Source organism: Hordeum vulgare, chromosome 1H (assembly GCF_904849725.1).
Source record: "Hordeum vulgare subsp. vulgare chromosome 1H, MorexV3_pseudomolecules_assembly, whole genome shotgun sequence".
Classification (NCBI taxonomy): Eukaryota; Viridiplantae; Streptophyta; class Magnoliopsida; order Poales; family Poaceae; genus Hordeum; species Hordeum vulgare.
Genome location: NC_058518.1, coordinates 193,124,255 through 193,135,185, shown reverse-complemented (window position 1 = coordinate 193,135,185; position 10,931 = coordinate 193,124,255).

Sequence of the window (10,931 nt, the reverse complement as noted above, 5' to 3'; positions counted from 1 at the left end):
CTAACTACTTCCCACCCGCACAACCTTCATAGGTAGTTAGGGTCATGCTCAATGCAAGTATCAACAAGGAGTTATCCGAGACAACTCACCCAAGGTCGTCACCAATTCAACATGATTCAAATGCAATGAAGTAAAGTTCCATATGACATGCATATAATGGTTTCGAATCATGGTCAAAGGCTTCTTGCCTGGTCCTGCAAAGTCTTCGAAGCCTTCATGGACTTCTAGTCCAACTCCGAGCACTTCGTCTACTTTGTCAACTATCATCGGAAACAGCCGCAATAAGCAACACCACAAGCAGAGAAACAAAAGTTCTCTATAAATAGGAGTTTTATTTTTCTAGGACATCTCTGGTCATCAGAAAGATTCTGAAAGTTTGTTCTAATGGATTTGGATCACCCGAGAATTTTGAATGGTGGAAATGGGGCATCTATGGCCCCCACAACAAGTCTAGAGAGAATATTTTGCTAAAAAGGGGTGGAGGCACTCATTCAGTAGGACATGATTTTAGAGGAATTTAGGAAGTGGTTTCACTGTTTTTGGAGCTAGTTTGATTTTCCTATGAATTTCTCAAGATGAGCTATATGGAGTTTGGTGTCATTTATTTGACCTTGTAGAAACAATGCATGAGAAAAATGTTCTAGAAAAATAGAGAAAGATTTTGTAGACACCTAGGATTTGGAACCATTCCATTTGGAGTTTACTTGACTCTCTAGGAATTTTACAAGGTGGGCTATAGTAGTTGAAATTTCAATTTGAATTTAAATAGTACTGGAAAGTGTGATGGAAAATTATGGAAGTTGCACCATTAAATAGTTTTTGTTTTTAGAACATCTTTGAATTCTGAATCATCGTATTTGGATCAATATTTAGTTCTAGGGAATTTTTCCAAATTTCTAATAAACAGAAAAATAAAAAAAGTCGCTACTCACAATGGGACAAAAGAGTGTCACACGACCCGACCAAGGGAGGAAATGACACAAGGCGCAACGCTGCGCAATGAGCCACATAGGAGGCATATTGGTGGAATACGCTTTCGCTGAAGCGGTGCGTGCGCGACCAGGGATGGTTTGAACCTGACGATGGCCACCCGTGCATCAGTGAGAGGGGAGAGGGAAGGGAGTATGACAATAAGGGGCCACTTTTCATGTCCCTCCTTACGACAAGGGGCGGCAGAGGAGCTCACCGCGGCCTCTCTGGCGACAGCGAGATGAAAGGGGGTGCTGCTGGGACCCGGGCTCTACTGCAGATCTGGTGGGGCTAGAGGGGAGCGCCGGAGGGCCCTGGCTCACCAATGATGAGGGATCGAGGCGAGGGCGCTTCCGTCGTGGTTGGTCAGGTTGCCTTGTGCTGCGAGGGAGAGGAGAAGGAGTCGGGAGGGGTTCACACGAGCTCTCACATGCCAGATTAAAGGATACTGGGGAAAGAGGAGGTCAGTACATGGTGGACATCGGCAAGCTGATGTGGCGGTGCTCGTGCCCGAACCTGAGCTCGGGGACTCCGGAGGAAAATTAGGCATCCAATTGGGTGCTCAAGAGGGGGAGGGTAGCCACGAGAGAGGCCTGAGGATGCCTCTTATAGGCATTCCCGGTGCACCATGAACGAGGCTCGTGACCGTGGTGTGGGGTATCATTGCAGGCCACAGGAGATTGTAGGGTGGCTGAGGGGTGTTTGTGGGTGTGGTTGACCACCAGGGGAAGAGAGAGGAGAGAGAGGGGCGTGCACGTGCGAGCTGGCGCATTGGCCGGCTTGGGCGGCTGTGGGCACGAGCTTCAGGGATTGCCGGAGAGAGAGGGGAGAGGTGGCCGACAGGGTTCGGTTTCACCGACGCTGAGGGTATCTTGGGAGACATAGTGGGGGTCTTGAGGTGGTCGGGATTGATGAATGGGTGGCGGCTATAGTGTGGGTGCGCACAATAGCGTGCTCCAGAGCGCGGCCATTGCATGCCATGGCATGCCTCTGGCGCGTGGGGCATGGGCAATGGTGTCTAGGGGTCGAGGAGGAACTAAGCTATGCGGGGATTCCCTTGATTGCTATGGGATACCTTAGAATAGAAGGGAAGTGGATAGAGAGAGAGAGGTGAAAATTGTCGTCCAGAGGTAGAAATGAAGGTTTCCACCCCCCTCATCATAGAGATGTGGTCATGCAAGTTTTACTGTGAGCAAAAGGTAACAATGTGGGGTCATCGTAGAAGTTTGTAGTGAAGGGGAATAGTAGAAGTGGGCAAACCTGATTTTTACCAAATTACCAGAAGGTGTTTGATGAAGTTTTGTGCAAACAAATGGAGGATAATTGTCATGAGACTTAACAGGATCGATACTTTGGTGAAAATGAGGTTGACTACCAAATTTGGGATTTGGTGGTAAAAGTTTCCAATGTAAACTCTATAAACCCTAGAAATGGGTAGAAATGGTTTTTGGTAGACCCACTTATGCAAATTAATTCCCCCTAATTTACCGCTTGGTGTGGTGGCATTATTTGAGGATTAGAGCATGCCCAAAATATTTAGGATCAACTGGAGAAACTTGACAATGCAAATATTCCCAATTATAGAAATTAGCAAAAGAGGTTTTGATGCACCACGTGTTGTTTATGCCCCATTAAGGTATTGGACCATGTCAACAAAATTTGAGAGGAAAAGGAGAAACTTGGCAAAGAAGAGTTTCCCAAATTTGGTTGTGGTTAGATAGGGTTTTGATATATTTTGGTAAATCAAGTTAACTTTGATTGAGATGAAATTGGCAAGATCATCACATATATGATGTGTAACATGCTAGAATTTTATTGTAGTTATTTGAAAATATTTCTTATAAAGATAATTTAAAAGCTTGGAATAGACAAACTGGTTTTGGAGGATTTTTTCCAATATTTCGAACATGGTCGTGTATTGAAACTCTCATATACGGAAAATATATGTCCCTTGAGTTTCCCAAACTTTTCTCAAATATTTTTGGAAGCAAAGAAATAATATTTTTGGCCTGAGAAAACGGTATTTAAATAAAATAGAAAAATAAATTTTCAAATAATAATTTTGTGGTTTTGGGAATTCTTTTTGATAATAGAATCCAAACAAAATATTTGAGGCAAAACACCTTCCCTAGTTTGGCGACTTGTAGTACAAACCTCAATTCAAGAGGTTTTGGAAAGCTAGGTTAAAAAAATGTCTGTTGGTGAAAATAATGTTTTATAAAAAAATAGGTACTATACAGATGGGAAAAGATTTGGTGCAAGGAGATCAGTCTAGAGAGTAGGAGGGAGTATTGTGATTCAAAACACAATCAAACAAGCAAGCAAATAGCAATCAGTTCAAGCATCACAACACACAGAAAAAGTTTTTGCTGGCCCTTGTTTTTGAGCTATGTTAACTTAGTCAGGAGAGTCAAAATAGAGGGTGTGACATACCTACCCCCCTTACAAGAATCTCATCTCCGAGATTCCTAGGCTAGGCATTTAAAAAATAAAGAAATTCGGGTCTGAGGTAGTATTCATGCTTCCATGTTGCTCCTTCTTCACCATGATCTCTCTAGTGGCTCTTGAAGTGCTTAACGATACAACTTCGAATGCTTCTCTTTGCTTCGTGTGAGAGTGAACGGGGTTCTTAAAATATGCTAGGCTTGTCTAAGGGTTAAGGGCTTGGTGAACAAGTTCTAGGCAAGGGCCTGTCTTGCAAGTGTACTCCAAAGTGGGAAGACGTGCCAAGGTAGTGTGTTTGTGCGCTGGTCTAGGGGTTGCTCAGGTTGGTTAGGGACATCTGAATGTCTCATGTTGGAATAAAAGTGCCAAGGTTTTGATGTAGCTTCTCGTCGACGGGGAAATCCTTGTCTTCTTTAAGGCATGTAATCTACAGTTGCAGGTGTTCTTCTTTCTTGAGAGTGTTGAAGTGTGTCACTGTACACTTCTTGTCGAGATCTTCTGCTTGAGTTTTGGCCCAGGCATGTACTTCATTTGTCTTCATCCATTTGTCTTTGTCATCGCAGACGCATGTTTTCGGCGTGTCTTTGGATGGTCGGTATTCCAGCCTCTTCGTAGCTACTTGTGAAGAAGTCTGGGTTGGGTCTTGTCCCTAAGATTGAGTTTAGAGACTTTGTGTTTAAAATGGGTCCTAACATCTAGGAACATTTTTAGGGGGTACAAGATGAGCTAGCTACCCAAAAGCATTGACGAGTCATCGAATCCGTAGAGTCTGAGGCTTGGCTAGCGGGGTGAACCACTTTTGACATGGGTTTCACTATGGTCCATTCAGGATTCATGTCCTTGATTGGATCAAAAGAGGGGATATTTAAGTTATCTTGATGTCCTAAGGTCTTCATCGTGCTTGAGCATCTATCCTTCTTGACATAGTTGAACTAGCCGACAAAGGAGTGGTGGTTCACTTCTATTGCTTCTTCTTCATAGTCATGGTTTCCCAGTCGTAGGTGTTCTTCATCTTGCTTGAGTAGGAACGTCTCCTATTGCTTGGAGGGTGCTTTGAGGAGTCCACTTTTTTAAAGTAAAACCTTACACCACAGAAGAATGGAAATCGATGCTTCACGACTTATAAAATTGGACAAAGGTGTTCCTTCTCTTATTGGGTAAATAAGTATGTCATCCGTGAGGACAACAACATATTTAACCGAACATCACGTAAGCACATCACTCATGGCTCATATGAGAGGAGCGGGCATTTGTTCTGGATGGTCACTTGTCTAGGGTGTTAGGGTGGTGATGTGGAGTACTGGCCATAGTCTAATGACCTAGAGTCAAGACCTAGGGTCGTAATCCAACCGTTTTATGGCTCGGCAAATCTTCGGGGTTTGGAGAAGCTTAGGATGTGAGTGAACGTCTATCATCTTATCCTTGAGCATAGTCCTTAGATGCCAATAGTCCTACCTATTTCTCCAAACATAATCATCCAATATCATAAAAAGGTACCACGTCATATAAGTCAACTCCTACATCACTTAAGCTACTCAACTCCAAGGTTTGAGAGAAGGACTAACCCGAAATCTCATTGTATACTATAGTTAACTCATTTATATCCCTATGTAAAAATCCTCGGGAAGCATACAAGCTGCTAAGCTTGGATAAGGTTCTACAATCCAAGTGCTCATCTAAATTATCCAAGGTCTAAGGTACTGCATTTCTATGGTAAGGAAACATGTAGTATATAAATCCAAGATCTTGTTCCCTTCCTATGAATTCAATCAAGTGGTTCATCAATCCTATCAATCATCACTTGTCCCATTATTCCTACAAATCCAATATTGACGGGGTTCTAAATAATCACCTAGAGTTCCTATAATTCATAAATTATTGCAAGGACTATATCAGAGTATACCCACCAACTTAAAATAACATGACCAACTAAACTCCAAGGTCAAGCTTATATAGTTTCTTAAATCAATTTTGGAAACTCAAAATACTTCTACTATCATCCATGGAGGAACATGGTATCATGATCAACATCATCGGACTAAATTCAATTTACTCCAAACCATGTGGTCTCATTTATCATCGAACCCCTATTAGGATTACCTACTTAAATCCCAATCTCATGTCCAATGAGAACTCCTACTTGCTTCTCCAAGTCATTATAGTAGCATCATCAATTCACGGCTATTACTTTACATAGTCAATTTATTATACTGCCAAGAATTTTCAACACACAATCCCCAGTTGTCCTACTAAATCCAATTGACTCAAAGGAGAAGTAAATTATGCTACTTCATCACATTGTTCCACCAAGTTCATTGTAACACCCACAAATTTTCAATTTGGATCTTTCTCTTTTTTTAAAGTGGATTTCCAAATCTTTTTGACAAAAACTCCAAATCAACTTTGGATCTGGTCTTCAAATATTTCTGTTGAGGTTTCTTGCCTACAAAAATTTCTCCTTGGCATTTTCATTATTTTATGTGAGAGTACCTTGGAGGAAGTATTTTTCAAATGCATAAACTTGAGAACTATTTCACTCATGGGTTGCTTTGCTTTTCTCAACTTTCTCCTCTATACTTTCTCTCTGACCTAGGAAGGTAATTCAACTTTTCTAAACATTGCCAACCAAGAAAAATATTTTTGCCCTAAACTATTTATCAAACTATTTGTGGCTTTTATTTTGGGGTCTAAAGATTTACAAAGGAAGTGCTAGATTTCCTTTGAGTTTAACCTCAAACAAATTTCCCCTAGTGCACCTTAGTACCTACATCCAATTTATGCAAAAATCTTTTGGTCCCTAGTTCAAAATTTTCAAACTATTTTCAAAAGCAAATTGGACCAGAAACTTCTTTCTTGCTAGTTACATCTCGTGCCTTGCTTCAAAAATTCTGGAAAAATTAGGGGAGCCTCTAGTAGCCTCAGTACATAAGTCCTCCAAGTTTCAGCCCCAGAAATTTTGTTTTGAGCCCTGTGACATTCAGTCAAGCACCTATTGTGCAATGTTGCTCGTCAAGATTTAAACTTTTAGTGTTTCAAAGTTTCAGACATTCAGAGTTCATGTGAATTGAAGTGTCAATCTCTATAGTAGCTGCAGTGGCATCTTGGCACTGTGCTCCTCCTTATCCACAGCGCCGCTCGATCGTTTGGCCTCTTGTGAGTGTCGGTTGGGAGCTGGCATGCTGGCTGCAAACCCCTCCGCGACGGCAGAGCCAATCGGTGCGGCCGTCAGAGAGCCCCATCGAAAGCGATCACCGACCAACACCACCCTTTCCCTCTCGAGCCTACGCGTGGCCGTCTCCCACCATAGGGCGTGCTTCGTGCACCCGCCATGGCCACCGGCCACCATTCCTTCTTTGCCAGCCCCCCTGCTTAATAGTCTCGATATAGTGCAAAATTGGAGCCCAGGTGAGTGCGATAGACCACCCCAGCACCCTAATCCCCTGCTAACCCCATCGTTCAACGTAATCGTCACCGGAGATAACCCCGTCACGGAAACCGCCTTGGAACCCCTATAAATAGGAGGCCCCGAGCAGCCTAGCCCCTGAGCACCACTCCCCCTCCTCTAGGAGCTTCGCCCAAGCCAAGGAAGAGCCTCGACGAGGTCTTCTTCCCCTACTCTGTCCGCCTCGATCCGCCTCGGGTCCCAGCAAAATTCTCTCCAGTGAGTTGAGCTGAGCGCAACAAAGTTTTCGTGTAGCCTTCTGTTCAACCCATTGCGCTGAGCCGCGCCTCAATTTGGTGGTAGGATCCCCCTCTGGTGAGATCGTGTGACGCCCGGTGCCGCCGTCCGACGGAGAAGAAGACGTCGTCGACGTGGTGCTCGCCGATGACCACCTCCACCTGCCACCGACGCGGAAGGACGCGTTGAGTACACCAGTGCCCTTGGTTGGCCCTGCCCTGCCTTGGATCATCGTCGGTGACCACCGCAAGCCTGTGTCACCGGTTGGAATTCCAACCAGACGTGTGGGACCTCCTCGTCAGGATTCTTTCTTTTCTGAACCGTTTTCCGGAAGGCAGACTACTGCCGAATACACCTTCCCCTCCTGGCCCACGTGTTTTTCTAAAAACGTTTTCGTTTGTTCAGTCTGCCCCCTGGTGAGCTTCTGTTTTATAAGATATTAGTCCCTGGTGCCATTTCCTTTATATCTTTTAAACCACAAAAGCTTTTTAGTGACTCTTTTTGCAAAAAAAAATATCTCGATGTCTAGTTTATGTTCATATGTATTTAAAAATATTTGGAGACGGTAATTTGATCCCTAGCACTTTCGATAGAATATGGTATATGCGACGTAGATCCGATGAGGGAAACGCCGCCGTCAACATCACCGAGCTTGATCGCGACTACATGGAACCAAGCAAGCATGTTTGAACTTTTGATGAATAAAAATTTATTTATCACCTGCTACATTAATTAACACATTGCATATTACTTATATAACTCAATATGTAATTACGATGACTCATGTGGTTCTGAGAGGCCATGGATAGCCTAGTCACGCGGGACATGCTAGGTTGTGGCCTGGTCATGACGGATGCATGATCATGGTGACATAAAATTGAATAACTCCAGTAACGACCTAGATCAAGTCTTGTTAGTGTGTAACCTTTTATTTCATGCTGACACAGTTTGTCCGAAAGGAAATGCGGTGTAGTCGTTCGTGAACCTATTATTAGTTACACACCAAGTAGAGGGGTCGGGATGAAGGTATCCATGGCTGTGTACTAAATCATGTCATCCGATCAAGGAGTATGGGTGTTTCCGGTCTGGGACCGAGAGGGAGAGCACTCCCTTGTAGCGCGCGTATACATTCGATCCCATACTAGTCGAGGTTGGAGCCTCCTGTCTTATGGTTTTCCCTGGTAGCATCGCCTGGGTGAGACCGGTCTTCGCAAGGGTAAAAATGGGGGTGTACTGGTTCTTAGTGTTTGCTTCTAAGATACCGTATGCGGGATTAGTCCTAGTGAATATTGGAACCCGTTGGCTGTGGGTAAAGAGTACACCCTCTGTAGAGTCAAAACTATTCGAGTAGGCGTGTCCACGGTGAAGGATGGTTGGTTGATAGGTCAAGTGTAGGTCTTAGTGTTGGTCCATGGAGCACAAGTTTTGGTTTATAAATAATGGTTATGAACATCTGACGGTGAGGTGGGAAATTAACTTGATGGAACTTGCTTGACTGGAATATCCTGAAGGTTGGTTGTACCACCCGGATACTCCTTTATTATTTGTTTATGCCCTTTGTGTGGCGTCACTAAGATGCCCGACTGTGGCTTGTTATTTATTTATGCCCTTTTTGTGGCATCGCTAAGATACCCGACTATGGCTTGTTAATTGTTTATGAACTGTCTGTGGCGTCGCTAAGATGCCCGTTTGTGGCTTGTTATATTTTTTTTCCCTGTATGCAGTGTCGCTTAGACGCCCGACGGTGGTTATTTATTTTACGTGTTAACCTTTCGAGGCGTTCCTTCACACACCCGATCAGTGCACTTTATTTTCCGCTTGGATATTTCGGGGGGATTACCCCCGACTTATCTACTCTAACTTAACTACTACTAATACCTTTATCATGATAACTGTTACATTTAACCATGCATATTAAAATAGTTGCATGCATCTTATCTTTTGTGCAAAAGTGTACGCGAGTAATTTTCAAAGTACTCACTAGCTAGTTGATGTGGCCAGATATCGATGAAGGAGACCTCATGGAAGAAGGTTTCAATGGTGCGTCCATCGCCTAGAGGAGTCTTAGTCAGCCTTGCGATCATGGAGTTTGTCATTGTATTATTTCACCGCTTCCGCCACCATGAATAAATCTTCAAGCCTCACTATGACGCTTGGCGCGCCGTAGTACTTATGCCATGTCACTTCACTCTCATGTGACATGCTCACTTTATTGCAAGGATTAGAGTAACCCCATGACCACTGTAACATATATCCATCCTTTGAGACTATGGACGTGTTGTAATAAATTGTAGAGCGACATCCGCTCTACTCTGGTTAATATTAAGTACTATCGGTTTCTGTATCAAGATTGGTCTATCAGTGGAGAAGATTTATATACACTGGTGACATTCATGGCTGATTTCCAATAAATTTATTTATTTGGAAACCGGTCCTGACATGCATCCACCAACATAAGGGTCCTATGATCCATCCAAAGGGGTTTAGCCATATCAAATCATTGCCTAAAAATCATATATCCTTAAAACGACCCTTCCTATCATGTCAAGGTTCTAGTGCTACCTTAAGAATGAAATATGTTTGTTCACTATGATCACTCGTTTCATAACGATCCCAATGCTAAGCGGGGGTCATTGAAGCTCAATATGTGCCATCGTAAATCTGTGTACTAAACATGTCATCATAGGTGTGAGCCGGGATAACTGGTGAGGTCTTAGTTAATTCTAGGGAGGGGTTTCCAATCTTGAAGGAGAATCATAAATATAGTAGGTTGTGTCTAGTTAAGCACGTTGTAGTCGGACTCTTCAGTGCTAGTTGTGTGTGAAGGTGTCTCCTTGATGCATCTTTGCCTTTGCCGGTCTTCACTTGACGAGAAAGGTCAAAGGGAGAATAGTGGCATAGAAGGGACTGCCTAAGGGGTGGTATAGTGAAAGTGCAATCAAACAAGTGACAGAAAGGACAACACATTCATTAAGATAAGATAAGTGGAATAGTCGCATACATGTTGCCTAGGGAAAAAGTGCGACTTATCCAAAACACAAACTAATAAAAACAAGCATACGGAGCATTATGCGGACTCGACTTCGCATAGGGAATACACAACTGATCTTTCCCTAGAGGTTCTCGGACACAAGTAATCTTTCCTTGATTCATACCTTGGGGGAAGAACACTCAATCTTCAGCTTCTAGGTCCTCCTGGGGCACCATTGGGTATGCGAGAGTCGGCTTATTGTTGGGATACCTCCTCACAACATGCCCATTGATGCCACATCCGTGGCATGTGACCAGAGCAAAAGGGTTGTTACCCATCCTTGGTTTGCAACGTCGGTGTTGCGAAGATATCCCTTCATGTGATGGATATGGAAACTTGTTCCCATACCTTCTGCATGGGGCTCAGTTGCAATATTCCTGAAGTTCCTCAATTTGCTAATTTTGATTCGTGATGTAGACTTGCAGGGCAGCAATATGTTGTTGTTGCTCGACCACATTCTTCTTCTCGAGGAAGTGGAGGTATAGGAGTGAAAGTAAATCATGGCGGGATTTGAGGAATTCTTTATTAAGGTAACCCAGAAGGTGATCTTCCCCATTGATGAAACGAGCTTGGAGCTTGAGAGTTGGGTCTTCGTCTTCCGGAATACCCATCACTTGAGAATGGGTCCTTAGTCCACTCTTGCCAGCTAAGTAGCGGGTAGCTTGCTCTTCTTCCATTTCCAGGAGAAGGTCTCGAAGACGGAGAAAGGATTCGTACGCTGCCTGCTAAATAGCCATGCCCCTTGTTGCCATAGGTGGTCCAACAAAGAATCAACTCTGGGTGGTGTTTTTTCTAGTACGACCACTT